Source organism: Carcharhinus amblyrhynchos, chromosome 34 (assembly GCF_965287045.1).
Source record: "Carcharhinus amblyrhynchos chromosome 34, sCarAmb.v2.hapA, whole genome shotgun sequence".
Lineage (NCBI taxonomy): Eukaryota > Metazoa > Chordata > Chondrichthyes > Carcharhiniformes > Carcharhinidae > Carcharhinus > Carcharhinus amblyrhynchos.
In genome coordinates this window covers 18,340,819-18,368,458 of record NC_137357.1, presented here as the reverse complement: position 1 = coordinate 18,368,458, position 27,640 = coordinate 18,340,819, and positions in this window count along the sequence as shown.

Genomic DNA, 27,640 nt, shown 5'->3' with positions numbered 1-27,640 from the left:
CTTCCCCCTGCCTCAGAAAAGCAGCCAGCATAATCAAGGACGCCACACACCCAGACATCCTCTCTTCCACTTTCTTCCGTCAGGAAAAAGTCTGAGGTCATGGACCAAGCGACTCAAGAACTGCTTCTTCCCAGACTTTTGACTGGACCTATCTTGCATTAAGTTGATCTTTCTCGACACCCTAGCAATAACTGTAACACTACATTCTGCACCTTTCTCTTCTTTTGCTCTCCCCTTTGTACGCTATGAATGGGATGATCAGTCTGTGTAGCGCGCAAGAAACAACAGTTTTCACTGCACGCCAATACATGTGACAATAATAAATCCAATCAAATCAAAGAAATGCTAAGGGAGAAAATGTGCACAAGTGTAATTTCCCAACATAAGATAACAGCGAAGAGACGGTTGTGTTAGATACGCTCATTGACAACCGGGAGCGGGCTGCCTGCTTACCATACTGGTGATAGGTGCAACTTGGAGACTGAAGGTGAGAGAGGGAAAGAGCAAATGAAAAAGACCACAATGTTAGTGTCCCAAATTGATTTCTTATCCCTTTGGATTTCTTTTCAATTCATACATGGGATATGAGTGTTGCTGGCTGGGCCAATATTCATGGTCCATCCCGAATTGCCCTTCAACAAAGTGGCTTGCTGAGCCATTTCAGAGGACGTCAAATTTCACAGTGACTGCATTGCAGTATTAGTGTCAGTGTTCCTTGAGACTAATAAATAAACTTTAACTTTAAGAATGTCAGCCACACCAGGTCCATATGACAGATTTCCTTCCCTAAAAGACGGATGTGAACCTAGACACTAAACACTGACCAATCCAGCAGGATATAAGAAATAGCATGGCCAGTGGTATCAGTTTTTGATTCAATTGACAGGGTGAACATTGATCAAAATGGATTTCAGAAGGAGTGGGCAAGAGGGGATATGGTCAAACAGCAGTGACTGCCTATTCAGCTTCTCATATATTGATCCACCATGACAATACACAAGCTGAGTTAAGAACTTCAGTGACAAGGAAGAGAAAACAAGAAAGAGATTGATTGTGATTAACATATGGTCAGGAGATTAGTACAAACATGTTGCGCTGGTGAAGGATGTTCAAGATGCTTTAAGTAGCTAAGTTAAATACTCTGGGTGGGATGTTCCAGTCCTTCCTGTAGGGGGATCTATCAGTCTTGTCACAGCGGCTTCCCAACAGCAGAACGAGCGAGCCATGCAAAATGACATAGACATTGGCTGGACCGGAAGATCTTACTGGCAGCCATTGGCCTTAATGAACTAGATGGGTTTTTACAATAATCAAAAATGATTTCATGATCATCATTAGACTTCCACTTCCAGATTTTTATTGAATTCAAGTTCCACGATCTGCCATGAAGGGATTCAAACCCAGGTTCCCAGAACATTACCCTGCTTCTGGATTGATTGCTGGTCCAATGACAATATCGCTATGCTAGTGTCTCCCCTTACTGCATCAAATAGGAAAATGGTTATTTTCAAAGTTTCGCTTGAATAGGGCAAAACATTATGAACATGTGCCAGAACTTGCCAAGGTTCATGCTGATGGGAACCTGGTCCCGCTGACCGCACACCCCATGGTGAATTTCACAGTTGCAAGGGTTGTGTTCGATGGGAAAGCCCATTGACAACAATGGGACTATGGCAAAGGACTGTATTGCCAACCAATGGCAGTCCACCTCCCGCTGCCGCGAGGCATGGGGAAGGGTGCTCGCCAAATCTCACCCACAGTCTTTTCACTACTAATTAGCAAAATCCAGTTTTTATGGAGTCAAACTACAGCACCACATCAACATTGGTACTTTGGAACATTCAGGAGTCTGGAAAGAGAAAACAATTATTTCAAAATGTTGCAGTGCCTGATAAAGACATGTCAACTTAAGCTTTGCTTGCATAATGAGCAGCAGCTTACATGGAATAACACCAGGGTTTTCACTGTCTTATCTGCAATGAGGTCATTGTGCAAGGAACTGGGAGAATACAGCAAGGTCTTACAATTACAGTGAAACATGTTTTTGATAAGCACGCTTATGTCCACCTCATCCCGTTAGCTACTAACCGTTTGATAGATTCTCCTGGAGTGCACTTTATCGATTGCGGCTGCATAAGGGTTGAATGTATTTTCTAGATGAGTAATCTGGTTGTGACACAGCAGCAGATAAGTTGACATATAAGGACAGAGAGAGGCAAAATAGACAAGTTGTTATGCCTGAAATATTTTGGGGGTTTTTTTGTGAAAAACTTCACGGATCCTGACAGGCAAGTAATCAATATATCTACCCACTGACTGTGAAATATGTCATACGTATTTGAATGTTCAAGAATAGATAGTTCACAACAAGCAAGTGTGTCCTTCAGCGTTGTGTGTCTTGACCCTCTTCAGGTTCCTGCTGTGGAATACATCCATGTGCAGCTGCTTCAACTCTGTAATGATTCAGTAAGTAGCTGCCAACTCAATTTTCAAGTCTGCTGATGACAGCACCGTAGTGGGTCGGATCTCAAACAACCATGAGGTGGAGTACAGTAAAGAGATTGAGAATCTGGTGAACAGGTGCGATGACAATAACCTCTCCCCCAATATCAGTAAAATGAAGGAGATAGTCATTGACTTCAACCAGTGGAGGACATGCCCCTGTCGACATCAAAGGGGATGAAGTGGAAATGATTTAGAGCTTCAGGTTTGTAAATGTCCAGATCACCAACAATCTGTCCTGGACCTTCCACGCTGACGCTACAATTAAGAAAGCCTCTATTTTCTTAAGGAGGTAAGGAAATTTGGCATGTCTGGTGTGACTCTCATCAACCTTTACAGATGCATCATGGAAAGCATCCTTTCTGGATCTTCGCAGCTTGATATGGTTCCTGCTCTGCCCAAGACCGCAAAGAGTTGCGAACAAAGCCCAACCAGCCTCCCATCCATTGACTCTATTGACATTTCTTGCTGCCTGGGGAAAGCAACCAGCGCAGTCAAGGACCCTGCACACCCCAGACATAGGGCAGAATTTTTCAGCCTCGTTCATTCCCAAACTGTAAAATCCCATTCAAGTCAATGGACTTCTTCAGGGTCCATCCCTCACCTGTTCCAATTCCATGGCAGGCAGAATGGGAAAATTCTGCTCATCGTCTCTTCCACCTTCTTCCATTGGGATAAAGGTACAAAAATCTAAGATCATGTACTAAGCAACTCAAGAACAGCTTCTGTCTTGCTGCCATCAGACTTTTGAATAGACCTACCGCGCATTAAGTTCTTTCTCTGCACCCTAGCTGTGATTGTAACACTACATCCTGCACTCCCTCCTTTCCTTCTCTATGAATGGTATATTTTTTCTGTAAAAAGTCTGACAACAGCAGGTTTTAGTCCAACCGATTTATTTGATAGTAAACGCACAAGCTTTCGAGGTTTCCCTCTTCGTCAGGTGAATGGAGAGTTCTGGCCTCGGACAGAGCATATAAAGCACAGACAGTTTAGAGATTACTGATTAGAATGCACATTCTAATCAGTAATCTCTAAACTGTCTGTGCTTTATATGCTCTGTCCGAGGCCAGAACTCTCCATTCACCTGACGAAGAGGGAAACCTCGAAAGCTTGTGCGTTTACTATCAAATAAATCGGTTGGACTAAAACCTGCTGTTGTCAGACTTTTTAGTGTGTTTACCCCAGTCCAATGCTGGCACATTCACATCATATTTTTTCTGTACAGCGTGCAAAAAACAATACTTTTCACTGTATACTAATACATGTGACAATAACAAAGCAAATCATGTCAAATTATTCCAAAGGCTCATTGGAACTGCCTACCTTTGAAGATGGTCACGGTGAGTACAACATTTCTCACTTTCAACAGCAGCAGTAGCAGTTGTAATAAGACAGGAGGCATCGGGCATGCCAAGGCCAAGAGCTGTTCTTCCGCAGCCACTCTCGAGTTCCCCATAGCCTGCATCCATCGGCAGCTGCATAAGGGTCATTATGCTGAGCGCGTCAGCACTCGAGCCCCTGTCTGCCTGTCCTGGTGTGTCTGACCGCCAAGGTCCTCCAGCTGGCCAGCAACACCTCCCAGAACAACAATTTTGAAGTTTATTTATTCGTTTCACCAAGTAGGCTTACAATAATGCTGCAATTAAGTTACTGTGAAAATCCCTGAATTGCCACAGTCCGGTGCCTGTTTGGGTACAGTGAGGGAGAATGTAGCATGGCCAATGCACCTGAACCTACAAATCTTTGGCCTGTGAGAGGAAACTGGAGCACCCAGAGGAAACCCATGCAGACGTGGGGAGAATGTGCAGACTCCGCACAGACAGTGACCCAAGCTAGGAATCGAATGCGGGTCCCTGGCTCTGACAGGCAGCAGTACTAACCATTGCGCCACTGAACATCACCTCTACCTCATCATCCACAATGATGAGGTGCTCAACCAGCTGCTTGGAGGGTTCAGCATAGCTCCAGTCTGTACCACAGCCCAGGTACCACACAAAGTTTTATGCTGAAAGCAATAAGACGAGATAAAGATCAAGATCGCAAAAGTCAATCAAGTTTCCAGAACACCTTGGACAACATAGGCTGTCAAAAAGTGAATTATTTCTTGATGCCTATTAATACTTTATTGTCACTGAATCTATTGCTAATATGCTGTGACAGCAGTGGAGAGAAATTGTTTTCATTTCTATTAATCTCGCCACCATAAAAATTAGGGGTAATCTATATTCTTGTCTTGCTGCTGTGTCCAACGCATCTTTAACATTGCGTTACTGAATGAGCTTCACTGGAGAATATTTAATTTACTGAATACAATGCCTGGAACAAAGATAAAAGCTGAAGGGCGGTTGGGGATGTGGTGGTGGAGGGGGGGAGGGGAGAATTATCCCTCAGTGAGTGAATGAAAGGGGCAAAGAGGGATCCTTTGTTGGATGTTTTCCACCGCTCAGTTAAACCCTGGTTCACCAGCCAATTAACTCCCTTACCCCGACTGCAATTCATTGAGATGTATTCATCTCATTTTGTTTTTTCATTCATCTTGACATGACTTATGGGTTCCAGTACATGGCATTCCAGCACTATTAGATGATATATTAGTGCATATTACTCAGTCCAGTTACATTTTTTATTATGTGTGATATCTCTTCCATTAGAATTGCTAAGATTGCTATGCAGTCTGATATGATGAATTTATATCACTTTGTGATTTATTCAGAAATTGTGCCTTTTCATTTGAAAGGTGCCTTATGATACAGATTGACCTTTTTCACACAGAACTGATTTCATAACCCTGATGCAATGCGCACTATCAGAGCTGATTGATCGGCTGTACAGAAATATTCCAGTTTAAAGTATTCTGCAGACCTTACACATGTCAACTATTTTCTTAAATATAAGGCAATTAAGTCTGCATAGTTCCTGCATATCACACTTCAAGCATCACATTACAGGTCACTGTCTCAAAAGCAAGGCAGTTGTGCAATGTGGAAAGCTTGCCACAAACTGAACAAACTGAATTCACAGAAAATCCAAAATGATAATCGAAATTTTTTGTAGAATCCCTACAGTGCAGGGAACCACTCAGCCCAATAACAATCCCACCCAGGTCCTATCCCTATAACCCAGTGTACCAGAACCCACCATGTCAGAGCAATGGTTGCATTTCTAAAGCTCCTTCGTGGCTGTAGAATGCTTTGGGATAACCTGGTCTAGTGGGAGCCACTGTACAGAATCATGGAATTGCAAGGGACTTCGATCAGTGAGATAGTCAATATCTTTTCCCAAAGGTAGGGGAGTCTAAAACTAGAGGGCATAGGTTTAAGCTGAAAGGGGAGAGATACAAAAGTGTCCAGAGGGGCAATTTTTTCACGCAGAGGGTGGTGTGTGTTGGAACAAGCTGGCAGAGGTGGTAGTAGAGGTGGATACAATTTTGTCTTTTAAAAAGCATTTCGACAGTTATATGGGTAAGATGGGTATGGAGGGATATGGGCCAAATGCGGGCAATTTGGATTAGCTTTGGAGTTTAAAAAAAAGGGTGGCATGGACAAGTTGGGCTGAAGGGCCTGTTTCCATGCTGTAAACCTCAATGACTCAAGGCTACAGTGCAACAGGAGACCATTTGGTGAATTGAGTCTGCACCAACTCTCCGACAGAGCATTTTAGCCACTCGCTTTCCCTGTAACCCAATGTATTTTACTCTGCTCATCCCCCTAACCAACATTAAGGGGCAATTTAGTATGGCTTGTCCATCTAACCTGCAGATCTTTGGACGCTGGGAAAAAAGTACTGGAAGGAACCCACACAGACACAGGAGAACTTGCAAACTCCATACAGACAGACACCCAAGACTGGAATTGAACCTGGGTCTCTCGCACTGCAAGGCAGTAGTGCTAACCACTGCGCCACTGTGCTGCCCAAATGGAATCTTTTTGTCTTTACACCTTACTCCTCCCTTAAGAGGTGGCATGGTACATGAGGCATGTTGGAGGCATCAGCCTATCAGGTAAGATTTAAACCAAGGCCCCCACCTGCTCTCTCAGCTCTTTGTCAATGATCCAGTGACATGATTTTGAAGAAGAGGGAACAACAGACCAGATTTATCCCTCAATCACAAAAAAAAACACACTTGCTGGAATTCTCCACCCGTCCACACCAGCAGGATTCTCCAGTCCCACCAACAGCACACCCCCCTCCATGGGTTTCACGGTAGCATGGGGTGACATCAATGGGAAATCTCATCGACAGTAGTGAGACCAGAGAACCCCGCCATCAGCGAATAGCACGCCTCCTTCCACTGCTGGGAAACACACGGCTGGGAGGCTGGAGAATCTCAGCCACAGACTGTCACATTGCTGTCTGCGGGAGCTTGCTGTGCATTAAGTGCGCATTTCCCACTGTGACAAAACTTTAAAAGTACTTCATGGGCTGAAAAGTGGCTTGAGATGCCACGAAAGGAACAATAAATGCTCGTGTTTCTTTGTCATCTTTCAATGCATCCAAGAAAGAATAACTTTGTCTTCAGAGACCAACGGTTGGATGATCCCAGCAAGTCTTTGCTTTCATTTTCTTTTTACCACCTGAAGGCTTTTCATTAAGACCAACACTCAAGTGTTGACGTTTGGGGAAATGTTAACCTTAGATCCTTGTTGGGATTTTACCACTTCGCCCACCCGAGCCTCGTATGATCTCATGAGAGACCATCGGATATTGCCGTTCTGCGGGCATCAACAACCCCGAATCCGGGATGGGTGTGCCGGTAAAAATCCACCACCTCTCTCCCTGTTCTGGTGGCTCAGATGGATATCGAAACATCCTGCAATTGATTTTGCCTTACTCTTTCTGAGCAGGTGGGTCCCCTGGAACTCTCTCATTGTCAGGGCTACATGCTCTGTTGTTACGTGTTTGTCACCGTGGAACAAGCTGAACTGAAGCAATAATTCCACATGGATCAAAATCAGAGCACTGCACTGTTATGTCTCCAGATGTCTCAAAAACCCATCGGTTACAATACACAAATCATTCTGATACTGTTGGAAACATATTGGAATTTATGTGTTAACAGGCAAGTCAGGCAGAATGTCTTCATCCTCTGGGTATTATATCTGTGGAGCAAATTATCCAGTGGGCCAATGGAAACAGTTAGGGCAAGTGGTTGAGGAGACACCTGGTTGCGGAGACACCTGGTTGCATTATGGGGCAGATGACCTATGTTAAGTCAGAAGTATGGATGGAAAAATAAACTTGCAAATCATAAACCTAGCAAGGAAACACTACTTTCCCATCCTCCAAAGTTCTTATAATTCCTTTTGTTAACATTTTGGATTTAATAGACTCTCCTGAAATTCCCGTTAAAATATCTAGATTCATGGATGGTCCTTTGATTTGCTTTCCCAGTCCATTGGCTTTGCTAAAAAAAACACAAAGATTAAATCACATATATTTCCAGAGGGTTCACGATCAAATGCTTGTTCTGTTGTTTCTTTGCAATGTTCACGTTACTCATTTTAACTTCCTGTGTGAATTGATGCCCGCACATTATTTAAAGCAAGTCTGAATATATAGTTTAAATTTCCTGTGATATATATCACAGCTTTAATCACCATCCATGCCAAAGTCATAAAACATTAAAACGTGGAACGCGGGCGATTTACACCACTAGTGGCCTTGTTATAATGCAATTTTTGCATGAGCATTAGTTATAAAACAACGTAGGTCACATAAATCCTGTCAGAACCCTTATTAAGGATTCTACACAGCTCTGTGGAATCTTTTCACTGTTTTAACCCTACTTATCCAAATTGGGCTTCGAGTCGAGCCATTGAGTTTAATCAGTGATGTTTATTTAAACTGCTTGTTATCCCTGTAGACACATTGTTTACACATTCCATGTGTCCCTCAATATCGTACAACCATCTGGATTCCCATTGCACGTTGCCATCAATTTCATTCAACGATCACTGCCCAGCACTTGCCTCAGTTCATGGCATTCTTACTCCTGAGCATTGAGCATGAGAGTTTGAGGCACATTCTGGGGTTTAGGTACATGACCAGAGTTGACACCGTACTGGGGCTCAAGGTGAGCATAATGTCACCAGAGGTCATTCGGATGAGACATTAAATTTGGGGTCCTTTCTGATGGTTCTGGACTTCTGAGTGGATGTTGAAGATTCCACAGTGCTCTTTCTACTTGAAGGAATGGCACAGTGGTTAGCACTGCTGCTTCATACAGCCAGGGACCTGGGTTCGATTCCTGGCTTGGGTTACTGTCTCTGTGGAGTTTGTACATTCTCCCCACGTCTGCGTGGGTTTCCTCCGGGTGCTCCCACACTCCAAAGATGTGTGGTTTAGGTGGATTGGCTATGCTAAATTTCCCTTGAGCATCAGAGGGACCAGTTAGGGTCAATGGATGGGGTTATGGGGATAAGGCCTGGGTGGGATTGTGGTCAGTGCAGATGGGCCAAATGGCCTCCTTGTGCACTGCAAGATTCTATAAGAAGCAGTTCTGACCAATATTCCTCTCTGAAGGAGAAAAACAATTTAACTGGTTCCTGAGTTTGCTGTTGCATACGAGATCTTGCAGTGTGTAAATTGTTTGCCATGCCTACCCTTCATCTACATGAGCTGTGATGATCAAAAGAATGCAAAGCAATTTGGGAGACATGTTACATTAAACTTGAATAGGATCCTGGTTCGGCGACACTTGGAGTTCCAGCATCCATATCAGAGAGACACAGAAGAACCAGAGAAAGAGCAAAAAAGGACAAGGATGTACCTAAACTGAGAAAGAAAGATTGAACAGGTTTGGTCTTGTCTTTTAAGAAAAGAGAAGACCTCGCGGAAACCTGTTGGAAGTCTACAAAGTTATGAATGGGTTCAACAGCGTATGATTATGCTCCACATAAGCCTCCATTCACGTCACATAATGTAATTTATCAGGAGAATCTGATGGCCAAAGAACCCCACCATATTCCATTCATGATGGCAAACTGGTTAGCACTGCTGAGTCACAGTGCCAGGGACCCGGTTTTGATTCTTGGCTTGGGTCTCTATCTGTGTGGTGTTTGCACATTCTCCCTGTGTCTGCATCGGTTTCCTTCGGGTGCTCCAGTTTCCTCCCACAATTGAAAAATGTGCGGGTTAGGTGGATTGGCCATGCAAAAATTGCCCTTAGTGTCAGGGGTACTAGCAGGATAAATATGTGGGTTTACAGGAATAGGCCCTGGGTGGGAATGTGGTCGGTGCTGACTCGATGGGCCAAATGGCCTCCTTCTGTACTGCAGGTGTACGATGGATTCTATGATTCTTTCACTCTTGTGCAGGGATTTCTAACTAATTTACTTCAACCTCCCAGATAAAATTTTCAAAAGTACATCTATCTTTCTTGATTTCCATTTCATTTCCTTTCTCTTTTAAAACTGATATCCTGCCCTTCGCCTTTTAAACTAGTACTCATAATCTTTTTCGACAACATTAGAATTAACTCCCTCAGTTGCTCTTACTTCCCAAAGGATGAACACTGTTGGTTCCACGATTGCCCTCCTCTGATCCTTTTCAGTGCCTCAAGTAAGTTACATATCAAGACCAAACTTAACTAAATCACGCACACATGGGACGTACTGAGTACATCAGTACATACTAATACTTGGGTTCAACCCAGTGAAATCAACATCAAGCATCTCAGTTCTGATAGGTTGCTGGAAGCACTTTACCTCCTTTCCGCTGTGTGCGGCAGTGATGCGTCAATGTCTTATCAATTACATTTTTACTGTTTGTTATTGCCAATTACATTGTTAAAGCAAACAGGCGATAGGTAGTTTAAATGTGTAAATAGGGGATAGTTGGGGCACTGAGTGAATGTGAGGAGTTTTGACAGAACAAACTCAATGAACTCTTGCAGTAAAGAAAGGCTCTGTGTGTTAGTTTTGACTTCATCAACCAGTATTGAACCAGTTAACATGACGCAGAATGCACTTTTCATCAGCTGCAGCATACATGACTCTACAAAGTTCCACAAGGGTAGAGGTTCTGAAGATACACCGAATATCCATTGTGAACATTGAGAAACCATGAGATATAGGAGCAGAATTAGGCCATTCGGCCCATCATGTCTGCTTTGCCATTAAATTATGGCTAAAACTCCATTCTTCTGCCTTTTCCCCTTGACCTTGGATCCCCTTTCCAATCAATAGCCGATTATCTCTGCCTTAAATACACTCAATGACCTGCCTCCACAGCCTTCTGTGGCAATGAATTCCACAAATCACCACCCTCAGGCTGCAGAAATTCCTCCTCATCTTGGTTCGAAAGAGTCATCCCTTTACTCTGAGCTGTGCCCTCGGATCCGCATCTCCCCTACGAATGGGGACATCGTCTTCATGTCCACTTTCCCCAGGCCTTTCAGTATTCCGTAAGTTTCAACGAGATCCCTCCATCTCATCCTTCTAAACTCCATCAAGCACAGACCCACAGTCCTCAAATGCTCCTCATCAATGAGGATAGCTTCTTGTGGACAGCAGCTTGGATTTAAACAGCACCTTTAACGTGACGCATTTCACAATAAAAAGATCCGGGGGGGAAATCATGCTGAATCATAGAAGCAAATGTTGGAATGAATAACTGACCTTGAAAAATGGTTGTAGAAGGTGCAGAATGACTGTACTCTGCTATTTCATTCAAACATCATTTCTTCCATGCGCACATGGAACATGCTATCAGCGGGATATTTAGTAGAAGGGAACACAATGTCAAAGCTTCAATTTGACCTCAACTCGATATCCACTCAGCTATCAGCAGAAAACTATCTGGACTGTGAATCTTGGCTTTTTTTTCCCCTTGTCAATTTTCCCCTTTGGCCAATTGGATTTCTAACTCTGTCCCAGATAAGATCAGGGAAGTCAGCACATTCTCAATTTCACAGGAAAGATAGGCCACAGGATATCTTATATTGCCTTTTGTGTGTAGGAACAGGCCATTCAGCACAAAAGCTCCCCGTCCGTGCCAATATTTTTGCTCCACACAAGCCTCCTCTCACCAGACTTCACCTAACCATGTCCATCTTCCTCTCATTTTATCTCATTTCCTCTAAAATGCATTTATTCCATTTGCTTCAGACAGCAAGTTCCAAAAGAAGATGCTGAGATTGAACAACAAATGTTCATTGAACTATTAGGGAATCTACATTTAAAGTGATCTCAAATGAGACTATCAAGAAATGCTTCAGGGAGAAAATATAATATTTTGCTTGCTTACATCTCCTCAAGCAACAGTACATATCTCAAACTGACCTATCCACCATGTTTGATATTTATACTCATGACTGAAAATACAGCACCTGTACCGAGTGCCAGACTGACCAAACAGCATGTGAACAAACTTGAAAACTTAAGGAAACAAGCATTGAAACAAGCATAATGAGCGCATACCAAAGCAACTCTGACACAATCGAAGAACGGAATGTGAAAGGTGGAAAATGCTCTATTTGGACTTAAGCTCAAAAAACTCTCCATCCCATCCCCCAATGCCACTATCTCTTGCCACCATCACACAAAAATAAATGTGTGATGTAATTAAGGAGAAAAGACATAATTCCACAAATCAGATGCACAATGAATAGATTGCAGGGCAGTCCAATCCCCTACTTTATAAAACTCATAAATAGTATGTAAATGACAGAGTTAAATGAATTTAACCTGACAATGTATCATCTATAGGCTTTATAGAGTGCAGGATGCAAGGTTGACATCAGGAACAGCCAACACTGATGCAATTATTAAGTTTAAGTTTTTATTTATTAGTCACAAGTCAGGCTTGCGCACTAACACTGCAATCAAGTTACTGTGAAAGTCCCCTAGGTGCCACATTCCAGTGCCTGTTCGGGTCAATACACCGAACCTATTACGACTGATGTAACTATGGTGCAATGTCACAGGACCAAGTGACTGCGGCTTGACGAGAAGCAGAAGTGCAAACTCCTGTCTAATCCTAGACCAGGCCACCAAGTCTTTCTCAGATTCAGCTATGGAGCAACAATGTTTTGCTTAAAGTGGACAATGTTTGAAATTCCAGAGACTTGCTGCCAAAAGATTCCATAGGTCGTCAGCTAGGAAAATGAACTTTTACCATACAAGGTCACAAAGATAAAACATTTTACAATATTTATCTTATGCTTTAAAATTCAGGATTACCATAAGGCACATGTGAATAAGCTGTGGTCAAGTGCACCACAATGCACAATGAATGACACGTGACAAACCAGGTCCCATAGATCTCTCAACAACCCACTGAGACATCAGCAACACTGAGTCAATTGATTGCACTAAAACTCCATCAATCTCACAAGGGTTTTCAATCTTCACCTTTGAATATTTTGCCTTAGAATTTTCTCCAAAAGTGTCTCCAATTCAGATGACTTAAACAACGGCCCATCGTACAAGGTTTCAATTCCATCTCCCAAGGTTCTCTTCCCTTGGATTCCCAAGTCCTCACTCATTCACCACCTTTAAACACAACTTCAGCTCTTTCATTGCACTGAGAAGAACATTCCCAATCTAAAGAGGCACCTTGCCCCCAAAACTCTGCAACATGGAGTCACCAACCTTTGGCTGCCTTCCTGGATGTTCAAGGCATCTTGTCAGTCCTCTTCAGTTACCAAACTCAAGATGGCATCAAGATTGGCCCACCTCATAATCTGGTCTCCTGAGATTCCATTTGCCTGGATTCCTGAGTATACACACAAACAACAAATTAAAGGCACAACTTCAGATTTTCAGACATGCAAGCAGAATGCTTTTGCTCCAAAGGGTACTTGTGCCCCAGCTGCCACAGCGCAGAGTCACCAACCTTAAGCTGCCTCCTTCACTTAAAAATCTACGCCATGCAGCCTTTTTCCTGTTTGGAGCCTGTTTCTTTGTTCACTACTTTTTCCTTCACTTAATGGAAACTATTTTTGTCTCTGCCTGGGACTTCCTTTTGGGATCTCTCTCTCTGTTCCCTGCCTTTCAGGGTGGCCTGCTCACAGTCAACTGACCCAGAACTTTATGCCACTTTTTTTCTCTCTTCATGCGCAGACACACTGGGTCTGTCCTAGGCCCAAAGAACATAAAGTTGTAGATCTGCGAATTGCACATGTGCAGCCCAATCTCAGGCTGTGCATGTGTGGGAAGTCCAAGGTTTTTCAGGACTTGGGAGTAACCAACATCCACACTCAACATTCAGCTAAGTTTGGGTTTCATAATGGTACTGAGATGTAGGTAGATCTGCAAATGAAAACAAATATTTCTCACAAATAACTGTCTATCCATCAAAAATTCATCAAAATCAGCCAGAATGTATTCAGCAGCCCAATCTCTACTGTTCTCCAGGGAAGGGAATTACAAAGAGTAACGATCCTCTGAGGGAAGAAATTCTTCCTCATTTCAGTCTGAAATGGAAGACCCCTTCGTTTGAAAATATGCTTCCGAGTTACAGATACCCCATAAAGGGAAACATCCTCTTAGCATCCACCCTGTCAAGTCCTCTCCAAATTTGATATGTTTCAATAAAAACATCTCTCATTCTTCGAAACTCCAAGGAGTATAGATGTCATCTTTCAACCTTTCCTCATTCGATAACCCTTTCATCTCAGCAATCAGCTTAGTAAATCTTATCTCAACTGCTTCCAATACAAGTATGTCCCTTCTCAAGTAAGGAGACCGAAACTGTGTGCAGTACTCTAAGTGTGGCCTTGTTCATACCCTGTGCAATTGTAGCAAAGATTCCTCAATTTTATACTCCCTTCCCCTTGGAATAAAGGGCAACATTCCATTTGCTTTCCAAATCCCTTGCTCATCTGCCTGCTAACCTTAGGTACAAAGATATCCTAATCCTTTTCTCTCACAGCATTCTGCAGTTTACCTCCGTTTAAATAATTTTGTGTACTTCCAGCCAAAGTGGACAACTTCACATTTTCCCACATTCTATGCCATCTTGCAAATTTTAGCCCACCCACTTAATCTATCTCTGTCCCTTTGCAGTCTCTTTGTGTCCTCGGAACAACTGGCTTTCCTCCCTTATTTTGCATCATCAGCAATTTGACCACAATGCAGTCAGTCCCTTGATGCCAGCCATGCGTACAGACCATAAATAGCTGAGGCCCCAGCGCTGAATATTGTGACACTTGACCAGTTAACAGTTTTCCAATTAGTAAATAACCCATCAGACTCTATCTCCTAATGGTTAGTCAATCCTCTCTCATGCTAAGATTTTACCCCCAGTAACCTTCTATGTGGCACCTTAATGACCTTTTAGAAATCTAAATGAACTATCTTGACCGGATTCCCTTTCACAACCCAACTTGTACAATGACAGTGAACTCAAATACATATTTTAAACATTATTTCCCTTTCATAAAACCGCATTAACTCAAGTTGATAGCGTTATGATCTTCTAAATATCCAATTCCAGTAATTTCCCAGTGATAAATTTTAGGCTAACTGGCCTATAGTTCCCTGTTTTCTGACCCCTCCTTTTTTTGAGTAGAAATAGTGGCTGTGATTTTCCATCACAAAACACATTGGGGCAGAGCAGGGTTGGAGAATGGTGGGTGTGGGGTCTAGCACATTCAGCCGAGTGACGGCAGGAATGAAATTAGCATATTTAAATATGTTTACCTCATTTGAATCCCTGCTCCTGGGACATGCCGGCGGGACTCGGGGGCAATTGAAACCCCTGAGGGTCAGGGACATGGCTGGGCAGTGGCCACCTGGAAATGCCAACCTGGTACCCTGGCAGTGCCAACCGACACACTAACAGTGGCAGGTGGACACTAACACTTCAAAAAAAGTTAGCGTCCAAAAAGGCAGTGCCAAGGAGATGGGGCTCAACCTGGGGCAGTGCCAAAGGGGTGGGGCCTGAGTAATGTGGGTGGAGCGGGTGCTGAAGGGGTGTGACATGTAGGGGGTCATGAAGAACGGCATGAAGGGAGTCATGAAGGGGAGCCAATTGGAAAGACCTCAATATGTCAATCTTTGCTGGGGAAGGGTACGGGGAAACAATGGGTTGGGGGGGGCATGGAGAGAGGGAGGGGGTGGGTCTTCAATTTCAGTTTGGGACCGGGGCACCCAAACTTTCTGAAGCTGGACATCGCGGTGTGTTGTCTCAGAACCAGTGAGAAACTCGCCCCTCTCCATAAAGTATGGGACATTCTGGTGTGAATCACACTCACTTTCTCTTCCAAAATGACACTTGGTCGTTTATTGGAAAATTCCACTCAGCACGTTGAACCATTCTTGATTGGGGGAAGAACTGAGAGCTAATAGCATTCTTCCCCCAAGAACTGAATCTTGAAAACTCCCCACACAAACTGATTTGAATTTCCAAGTTTTTGTAATCCCTTTTGCTGTCTGAAGCATAAAATCCAAATGATTGCATTCTAAAAACCCAAGAATTCTAAATCCAAATTATATCCAGACTCACTGTTCCAAAGCTCAACCCCGAAACAAAGCTTGCCCTTGTTCAAAGAAGTGTTTCAGTGGGTGAGATGACATCAGCTGTTATCAGTGCGTAACAGACATCTACAAATGAGGACAGCAACGTCTCATAATGTTCTTCTCATCAATTTCATCAATCAATAAAAAGGATTCTAAATGTAAACTCAGAGCTTTAAAATGATGCCGCACACATGATCTTGTGCTTCCTGGCATGATGGAAATTATCTATCTGTAGTAAGCTCACATTCACTGACATCTCCATTAGGGGAAGGCCAATTATATGATTCCAATTCTTGTTCACTTTAAAAGGATTAAATCAAGTTCTTGCTTTGGGATTTTGTTCCCCCGTCATAAACTTGATTTATTCATTCATGCGACATGGGCGTCACTGGCTGGCCAGCATTTATTGCTCATGCCTAGTTGCCCAAAGGCACTTGAGAGTCAACGACATTGCTGTGGCTCTGGAGTCACATGTATAGAATCATAGCATCCCCACAGTACAGATGGATGCCATGCAGCTCACTGACCTCAATCCCACCCAGGCCTTATTCCCGTAACCCCACATATTTACCCTGCAAATCCCCCTGACACGAGGGTCAATTTAGCATGGCCAATCAACCTAATCCTCACACCTTTGGACTGTGGAAGGGAACTGGAGCACCAGGAAGAAACCCATGTAGACATGGGGAAAATGTGCAAATTCCACATAGACAGTGGTCCAAGGCTGGAATTAATCCTGGGTCCCTGCCACTGTGAGTCAGCTGTGCTAACCACTGTGCCATGCCAAAGTAGGCCAGGCCAGAATGGATGGCAGATTTCATTCGCTAAAGGACATGAGTGAGCCAGATGGGTTTTTCCAACAATCAACAATGGTTTCATGGTCAGCAGCAGATTCTTAATTCCAGATATCTTTTATCATTGAATTCAAATTCCACCATCTATCATGGTGGAATTTGAACCCAGGTCCCTAGAATATTAGCTGAGTTTCTGGATGAATAGACTAGCGATAATACCACTAGATCATCGTCATCCTTTTTCAGAGTCCAAAGCAAAAACAAAACAAAAAAACTACTTTAGGAATCTGTCACTGCCATTTCCCTGAAACTGCCACTTACTTTACAGAAAAGAAAGCACACACAACTGGAATGTGTGTGTGTGTGTGTGTGTGTGTGTGTGTGTGTGTTTCCCTATGGGACATCATTGAAAACACATAGAAATGGCAGAGAGGTGAAAGACCAATTCTGCTGCTCTCCTGTAAAAGCCATACAGTGCAGAAGGGGGCCATTCAGTCCATCAGGTCTGCACTGATTACAATCCCACCCAGACCTGATTTCCAAAACCCCACATATTTACCCTGCTAAACCTCCAGACACGTGGGTCAACTTAGCATTTGCAATCAACTTAACCCACACATCTCTCGACTGTGGGAGGAAACCAGAGCACCCGGCAATAATGTGCTAACTCCAGACAGACAGTGATTAGAGGTCAGAATTGAACCCGGGTTCCTGGCGCTGTAAGGCAGCAGTGCTAACCAGTGTGACACCATGCCGCCCCATCTTTAAGGTTCGGTGGTCAAGCGTTTACGTTCGTGGACTTGAAATTCAGAGATCTGTATGAATAATCGAGAGACATGAGTCCAATCCCACCACTGCAGCAGGGAATTCAAGTTTGATTCATTAAATCGACCTGGAACAGAGGGCAGGTGTTGATAACGATGACCACAAAGCTGCTGGATTCTCAACAAAATCCCTTCGGTTCACTAATCTCTATGGGAAAGAAAATCTTCTTTCTGCGCTGACCTTGTCCAAAAAAATCCAACAGGGAAAACAGAAGTAACTCTTTCACTCAAAAAATGACTAAAATCTGGAACTCACTGCCACAGTACAAGTGGATTGATAGGGAAACGGATGAGCAAGAGGTTATCTTGGTGGATTTTGATGGTTATGTTCATGGATCTTGATGAAAAAAGTTTCATTGGAACACCAACAATGGGCTGGTTCGACCAAAAGGCCCTTTTCTGTGCCACATATACAAAGTAAGTATAACTGCAAAGACAAAGCAATGTCTTTGACACCCTTCTGAAGTTGCTAAGCAAACCATTCAACCAACAAGGTGACTCATCATGCCTTCTCAAGGATCGGAATTGGCAGTGGATGCTGGCGAGCAATGTCCGAATCCCATGAATGAATGGAGGATAACATACCATGTTCTATCATACACTCCTCATGACTTTTATAATTCAAGGAAGCTCAATGCTTTGCACAAGATCCTGGGTGGAATTTTCCAGCCACCCTCACCCCAAGACTGGAAAACTCTGCCAGAAGTTAATGGACCTTCGCAAGGTCCATGTCCCGCCCACTATGATTCCCACGGTGGGCGGGACAGAAAAAAATCTGTCCCTTGTGTTTCCTGAGACAAGGAAGTCTATCTGTCTCAACCGAGTTCAGATTCAAATGACATCACTCCACCAGGAAAGGTTCAGCATATTCATGACATAGTCAAGCACAGAATTTCTTCTCTCCAAACCACCAAAATTGAAATTAGGGCAGCTCAACTGGGATCCTGGCTTCACGTCACACGACGTGTAACCCCACCATTTGGCCTGGTGTTGCAAAATCCTATCGACTATCCTGGCTTGAGACAATGTACACTCTTTAACCTGTCATTATCCCTCTCTCCACTCACATTGTCTGTACATGTAGAGACTTGATCATCTGTTAAGACTCACATTCCAACCATTATCTTGCAATTGAGTCTCTGTCTATCTGTGCCACGTTTGTGAACCCAACTCTTCACTCACCTGATGAAGGAGCAGTGCTCCAAAAGCTCATGATGCCACATAAACCTGTTGGGACTTTAACCGGGTGATGTGAGACTTTTTAGTGCGTTCACCCCAGTCCAACACTGGCATCTCAACAGCAAAATTTAAATTAGTTTGGAAACAAATTTAAATTTACCCCCAAAATTACCTAAGGATCGCAATGAACATGTCATTGCATACCAGAATCTACAAAGTGAGTTAAATCAAGAGATATCAGGCCGATTAAACTCTTTGGGCCTGAATAAAACATGGAATGCACATCATCTTCTTTCATTATGTTTACTTTTTCTAATTGATGTTATAAATATTAAAGTTTCAAGCTATAATTTATGGACATTGAAAGCATATGATTCGGCAAATGCAGCGTCAAAACTTTTTTCGCTGTTATAGATTCTGTTCGGGAAAAAAGCAGGTCTCATTCAGGGGCAGATTGGGGGAAAAAAATTGAAAAAAGAAAAATTAAATTGAACATCAAAAATGAGTTTGTATCTCATGGATCTGAAGTGTTCGTCCTAAATTTATACCCATTTGAAAATGTAAAAAAATTAAATTCCACAGTCTTTTGCATGGTAGATTTATATTAATGATGTAAATGGGCTTAAAGTTTATTTAATAGTGTCACAAGTAAGCTTACATTAACACTGCAATGAAGTTATTGTGAAAATCCCCTAGTCGGCACAATGCAACACCTGTTTGGCTACCCTGAGGGAGTATTTAGAATGGCCAATGCAACTAACCAGCACATTTTTCAGACTGTGGGAGGAAACCGGAGTACCCAGAGGAAATCCACGCAATCACGGGGAGAAGGTGCAGACTCAGCACTGGCAGTGACTCAGGAGCCAGGAATCGAACTCAGGTCCCTGGTTCTGTAAGGCAGCAGTGCTAACCACTGTGCCACCATTTGGCAATCTTAATTTCCAACTATCAATGCAATGCAAAGGACGTTTTGTTTGTAACACCAACACAAAACGTGGCAAGTTATTTTCTCCGGAAAAGAAAGTGGTGCAGCCATTTTTGTGCCTTTGTTTGGACAAGACAATTCAGGAAATATCAGGAAGGTCAAAGCATGAGTTGAAAGGCCACGCTTGTCATCCATGATCAAGCAATTTTTCGGATCACTTTCTGGCTGTTAACTTCTGTGGTTCATGTAAACAGGGTTAACCTCGGTGTTCATGGATCTCATGTCCTTCTCCCATCTCCTGAAGGAGTCGACCGATGCTACCTCAGCATCTACCAGGAGTCTTTTGGCAACGTGTTCAAGTGGCCACCTTTGATTTTTGGTTGCAGACACTGAATATTCCCAGTTTATTCATCCACACAGAGTATCGTAGTCAAGTCTTTCCAATCAATTTGAAGTTAATAATAGTGATAAGGGATCTTTGTCTCTAAGTGAGGGCAGAATTCTCCTATCTGCTGGAAGATGGGCTTCCTTGATGAAACTGAACCAGGAAGATCTACACCCAGAGCAGTGGTATTCCTGGGATCCAGGGTTGCTGACGGACTCTATTGTGAAGTCCAGAGTCAGTCCCAGGCATTGATGTGGTGAGTCCTGATTTCTGTTCACCACATTGTTCCAGATATGTTCTGGACAGGTGTGTTTTCCTGCTGAAGAATCAGGCATGAGTGGAAGACTCTGGTTGGGTTTCCACCTATATCCCATTAGCAGGATGCAAATCAGTTTCACGCCAGATCCAGCAGGTTTTCTGATCTGCACTGGCATGCACCAGCTTCTACGTAATGTCTTTTCGATGTGGGAAGTTCAAATCATGTCAGGACTTGCGCTCACGTGCCTTCATTCAGCACCAGGCCCAAATGCTCTCCCATGGCACCGACAGTCTTAGCTTGGGTTAAAAGCCATTCGATGAACGGGACACTGTGATGGTCAGACGTTAGAATGAAGCAGAAAGTAAATGAATTGGTTTCTAAGTTTGAATCCATTTGTGGCACTTTGAGGGGGCTTTTAAAATTCAGCTTTTCTTTTCAGTGTGAGAGTAGTAATATGCAATTTTTACAGATTTTGTTGAATAACTTTCAATTTAGGAAAGAAATGTTCATTTACAAAGAAATTGACTACACAAACTAAGGGAATAAATGTCATTTTCAGTTGCTTGGTGGGCCAGATCATTGACTCTCTGCAGTGCAGAAGGAGGCCATTTGGCCCATCAAGTCTGCACAGACCACAATCCCAGCCAGGCTCTATTCCCGTAACTCCACATATTTGCCCTGCTAGTCCCTCGACCACTGAGGGGCAATTTAGCATGGCTAATCAACCTAGCTTGCACATCTTAGGAGTTTGGGAAGAAACCCACGCAGACATGGAGAGAATGCGCAAACTTCACACAGACAGTAACCTGAGGCTGGAATTGAACCCAGGTCCAAGGTGACAGTTACTCTGATTACAAATGTTTCTTTTTCTTATGCGAAATCCATTTTCAGGTGCATTGATAAAAGTGCACCAGGCATTTTTAAAATCGAATCAAAGGATATTACTTAATACAGAGGTGGCAGCGCATGGGGGTGGGGTCGGGGGAATTATATTCTGCCCCACTATTAGATTGAGCTGATGCATTAAACATTTGGGAATGTAAGTGAGTTTAAGCAGAAACACGAAATAAATTTTCTCTTCAGAAAAGCAGTGCGATTTCAAGCATAACATGTGGCCAGGTTGTTAATCGTAGCCAAAGTGGGACCCCTCCCCCAGAGAATTTGGTACAGGAATTTCCATCTTGTACACCAGGCAGTGGCCCATCTGTGTAAAAACGCCAATTCATGCCCATGTAGGAGTAGTTAACTCCAAAAATTGGATAGAGGCAGGCAAACAATAATGTGATTTAAAAAGAACAAACTTGAGGATGGTTTGTCTGCAACTACAGGAGAAAGCCAACACCTTGATGTGCAATTTGTCCACAATTTGTGTCAAGGATTTTTCTCTGAAGTTGATCGAATATATTCTTTGCTCTCCATTGCAACAGAAATGCATGTTGACCTTATCAAGCAATCATGCTGATCCCCAACTGTACAAATAGATCAATGTCAAGTTAGCATCTCTTGGAAACGAAGATATGACACTGGAGTTCATTTCTGAGACCCACCAGGTATGAGAGATATTTGCACAACTGTCAATTAATAATGCACTAAAGAAGCCAATCACATTGTAAAATTTGCTGATTGCTTGTTTTTATTTGAACGTGCAAGTGCAAAAGAGACACTGCAGTGTTTTGTTTTAATCTCAAAGATCTAAAATCATCCATCAGCGCTGACCCTTCTTAAGGCAACCAAACAGAACAGAATCCAAACAGCAGCACGCTAACAAAACAATTAATAATCAGCAGTAAGAGTCTCCATGATTTTATGTAGCCCAGTTGGAATAACATAACTGTGCAATGTACACAAGTTTTGCTGGTTTGCACTAACAGTTTGCAGAAAGAAAGAGTTGTAATTTATTCAGAAGAATAAAGACAGACAATATGGACTAAACAGTACAACAGAGAGTGCAGGAAAAGACAGACCTGGAAATGACACATGTACATCTTTGAAAGAAACAGGAAAATTTGAGAAGACTTGAAAAAAAACAGAAGGCGAGAGGCAAAGAGTAGAAAAGCAAGAAAGCTCTGCTGAAGCTTTATGAAGCAATCTTTCAGCCTCAGTTGGAGTCATCTGTTCAATTCTGGGTACTGTGTGTCAAGTGGCAGCAGAAATTTATGAGACTGGTATTAAGATTGAGAGGTGCATCTGAGTGAAGAGACTGGAGAAGCTGGGGTTGTTTTGCTTGAGAGCAGAGAAGGTGAAGAGGAGATTTGATAGAGGTATTCAAAACCATGAAGAGTTTTGACAGAATAAAGAAGTACAGAGTAATTTATAAACAGAGTAAATAAGTGGCAAAAAGGTCAGTAACCAGAGGACATATGTTGAAGAAGATTGACAAAAGAACCAGATGTAACAATGGAAGTATTTCTTTACTTGGTGAGTTATTGTGATCTAGGAAGGACCACATGAAAAGATCATGGAATCGTTGAATCCCTGCAGTGCAGAAGGAGGCCACTTGGCCCATTGAACCTGCACCAACTACAATCCGACCCAGACCCATCCCATGTCACCCCACGTATTTACCCTACCAATCCCCTTGACACTAAGGGACAATTTAGTATGGCAAATCCACCTAACCCATACGCGTTTGGAGTGTAGGAGGAAACTGGAGCAAACCCTCACAGACAAAGGGAGGACATGCAAACTCAACACAGATAGTCACCCGAGGCCAGAATTAAACTCGGGTCCCTGGCGCTCTGAGGCAACAGTACTCATCACTGTGCTACCGTGCTGTCACTGGGGTGGAATTAGATTCTTACCAAAGGCAATTGGACATTCGTTTGAAGAAAACTAAAACTGCAGGTATATGTAGAAAGAGTTAAGATTTGGGACCATGTTGGGCAGAGCTGAATCCATGAAAAGATCAGCCATGATCTTCCTGAATGTTGGAGCAGGCTCAAGAGGCCTACACCTGATCCAAGTTCTTATGTTCAGTGACTTGGTCTCCCCAGTCTTACAAGGCAGAGAATTCCACATTTTACATCATCATTGACTAATTAGCATTGCCAAGAACCCTGGGCCTGGGCAGCATGTGGCACAGTGGTTAGCACTGTTGCTTCACAGCGCCAGAGACTCAGGTTCAATTCCCGGTGTGGGTCACTGTCTGTATGGAGTTTGCACATTCTCCCCATGTTTGTGTGGTATCGCTCTGGGTGCTCTGGTTTCCTCCCACAGTCTGAAAGACTTGTTGGTTAGGTGCTTTAACCCAAACAAGTGCCGGAGTGTGGCTACTTGGGGAATTTCACAGTACCTTCATTGCAGTGTTAATGTAAGCCTTACTTGTGACACTAATGAATAAACTTTACCTATATATCTTCACCCAAATGTAACCTCAAAAAATTATTGAACTATTGACATTCCCACTGCCTGTTAACTTCACCTGCTGTTTAGTTTCCATCCAACTCATATCTCCCTGCTGTCCTTCCAAATCACTTCTACCAAAGGCATCAATCCCTAGCAGTTTTTTTGGAGGATATGTAAGACATACATGTTTCCTTATCTTCTCTTTGAAAGGGAAACATATTGGTGGACAGGGACAAAAGTTTCTCATGACAGCTGGTTCCAAGGCTGTGATTTATAATGACCTGAATCTAAAGGCAGTGAAGACCAATCAAGGAGAAATAGATTGAAGTGAGAACCCTCCAGGAACTGACTGATCACAACTCCTTGGAAAGGAAGACACAGAACTGAAATTCTCCTCTCATCTTCTTCTGTGCTGCACACCAGGGAAAGGTGAAAGTACAAGTTAGAAAAATTGAAGCCAGTTTCAGCTCCGATTAAGAACTTTGCAGCTGAATCATTCGCCATGGCCGTGACAACAAGAGAAGCATCCAGTACAATGAACAAATCTGGGAAACTGTAATGTCTGATCTATGTTAGAAGTTATGGGTTTTAAACAAAAAGAAAAGCCTGTGGTTTGCACATGTAAATTCAAACTAACAACAACAGATTTATTGAGTTGTTGCCTGTACAGAGAACAAACTGAAACTAAAAGAGCAGCCTGTACAACACCCAAATGAAATCACCATCAAATCATGTGATCAATCTTGAAAGAAATCTGCAACGACTTAAAGATATAACAGAGATGAAAAGAACAATGAAGAACATCCTGAAAGCACAGCTAGATACAAGGGAAGGCACCCTTCCCTATTGCTCTGAGGGATGTTATTTTCTGTTGGTGGTCACATCATTTCCATTGCTTGCCTCAGGGTGAGGCTGCTCTACTGCAGACAAGGGGTCAGCAAGACAAAGTACAATTGCACCATCATCAAGGATGGAACAAGAGTCTTCAAGACTTTGATTGATAAGACATTCCTGAAAAGTGTTCTGGTCTGCAAGCTTGCTTTAAGTTCAACTTCAGCATCAGACAATGTTATTACAAAATTCTTAATTGTAATATCCAGTAAATGACAGAACCTTTAAGAGTATTGATAGGCAGAGGGATATGTACAGGTACACAGGTCACTTATAGTGGCAATGCAGGTGGAGAAGGGAGTCAAGAAGGCAGACAGCATGGTTGCCTTCATCAAACGGGACATTAAGTTTAAAAATTGGCAAGTCACGATGCAACTTTATAGAACCTCAGTTAGGCAGCACTTGGAATAGAGTGTTCAATTTTGGTCACCACACGACCAGAAGGATGTGGAGCCTTTGGAGAGGGTACAAAAAAGATTCACCAGGATGTTGCCAGGTATAGCGGGCTTCAGCTATGAAGAGAGGTTGGAGAAATTTGGTTTCTTCTCACTGGAATGATGGCGGTTGAGGGGCAACCTGATAGAAGTTTACAAGATTGTGAGAGGCATAGACAGAGTGGATAGACAGAAGCTTTTTTCCCAGGGTGGAAGAGTCAATTACAAGGGAGCACAGGTTTAAGGTGTGAGGGGCAAGGTTTAAAGGAGATGTACAAGGCAGATTTTTTGTGCAGAGGGTGGTGGGTGCCGAGAACTCGCTGCCGCGGGAGGTAGTGGACGCAGATTCGGTCGTGACTTTTAAAGGATGTCTTGGCAAATACATGAATAGGATGGGAATAGAGGGATATGGTCCCTGGATGGGGAGAGGGTTTTAGTTAAGTCGGGCAGCACAGTCGGTGAAGGCTTGGAGGGCTGAAGAGCCTGTTCCTGTGCCATAATTTTCTTTGTTCTTTGTTTGTAATAAGAAACTCAGCTGGTGTCAGGACTTCTTCAGCTAGTTGGTCTGCAGCCAATGCTTTTGTCTAATGCTGGGGCAATTTTCTTAAATGCAGTATAATATTTATGCACTCCTGCACTGCAACATGTTCACTTACTTTCTGCACAATTTCACACTTGTAAATCCTCTCTAAAATGGACATGTCATGCGGCTGCAAATGGCTGAGATTTTAGTTCAGCATTCTGTTTTTAAGTTATTAGGCTTCTCCGACTTTTGCTTCATTTCAATATGCACAAACTCTGTTTGATGTTCGATCTTAAGGTTTCAAAGCTTCTCTTCAGCTCAAGGAGCCCTGCAGTTCTGCGCCTCTACTTCTGTATTAAAAGAAAGCTGAAATGCATCTGTGCCTTGCTGATAAGATCCAAGTACGAGCTCCAGCTTGTATTTGTACAAAAAATAATAAGCTCTGAACTTTCACGATTTGCTTGATCCAATTTAGATTTAAGCGTCTCATTCTCCCACGATAGCTTTTTGCTGACTGTTTGCAGTTGTTGATGCATGTCATTGGTGGCCTGAGTGGAATAAGTAGACAAATCCACCTTTATTGCCTTCTTCAACAAAAGGAAGATTCTTCTCAAACTAGACATCAAAGGCTTCATGATCATTAGTGATGGAGAGAAAGAGCGAAGTCAGATCTTGGACCTCTTCTTCCAGTAGAACATGTGCCACCGTGGTAGCTTCATTCTCTTGAACTCCTTCCGAGTGGTCCAGAAGCTCACTTCGTGCTGGTCGCCAACCATCGTTGGTGCAGACAGCTTGCGGCTCTTCCAGCCTGTCTCCAAAGAGAATGAGAGATCTTCAATCTCTCCCTCCGATCCGATGGGTGATGTTTCTTCAATAAAGACTAGTTCACTACGCAATGGGTCACCTTCTGCTGCCATTTGGAGCTTTCCCAGTCCTTGCAACAAATTTGGAAATTCATTTCTGAATATTGCAAAGCTGTCATTTCATGTTACCTCATCCGACTTAAATGCTGTTCTGTGTCCTGTGATTGCCAGGTTGACAGATCTTGAATTTCTCCTTGGGAATCATTCAGCCGAAATGGTATATTTCGAATTTCTTAGGATGTAAAATTACATGAAGATTGTTCCAGCTGTCTTCCTTTAAATTGTGCTTTCGATCTGCAGAATCGTTTAAAATGTCTGGTCTTGTGATAGAGAAAGCATTTGGCTCCCCCTGCTGGGCATTCTTCATGACGATCCTGCTTTTTGGGGTTGCACGTCCACCGTGCCAACTATTGACTCGTCTGTACAACTCTTTCATAAATAAATCAATGGATTCACCTGGCCTTTGGTTCCTTTGACTAAATATCGCCCTTTTGATGATTTTTTTTCTGATACTGAAATAATTATCAAAGGCCCTCAAAACCTCTGAACAGGATGCTGAAGTCTTTTGACTCCTTGTCTTTCCAGGACATCATCAACGCTGGCCCCACTCACATATACAAGGGTATTAACCTCGTGTTTTTGTGCCTTCTCCGATTAGCCCAAAACTATTCAGTGTCTTTCAGACTGGCACCTGGAGAGACACCATCATTGTCCTTGTTGGAGTCTTTAGGTATGAAAGGGGCAGTGGCTATACATGGTGGTGGATGGTGGACATCGTGAGTATTTCACTTCCTGGTCCCTATTAAGGTACATCTAATTCTTGTACTTATTTGTGAAGTCAAACCGTCCCTAGGTCTTCACTAAGCTGTGGCCTCAGTTTTCTTGAGCTGTGGCTGCCAGCACTGCCACAATGAGGAGATCATTGTCCTTCACTTTACCTTACGGCATTAACATCATTGTCTCAACAACATAACTGTTAACCCACAGTTAAAATTCAATGACTCAACTTCAGACAACATGAGATGCAATGACTGTTGTGGTATCACAGGATAAGTTGCTGCATGAGTCTGTGTGGAGTTTGCACATTCTCCTCGTGTCTGTGTGGGTTTCCTCCCACGGTCCAAAGATGTGTGGTTAGGTTGATTGGCCATGCTAAAATTGCCCCTTGGTGTCCTGAGATGTGTATGCTAGAGGGATTAGCGGGGATGTAGGAATAAGGGGGTAGGGCCTGGGTGGGATTGTGGTTGGTG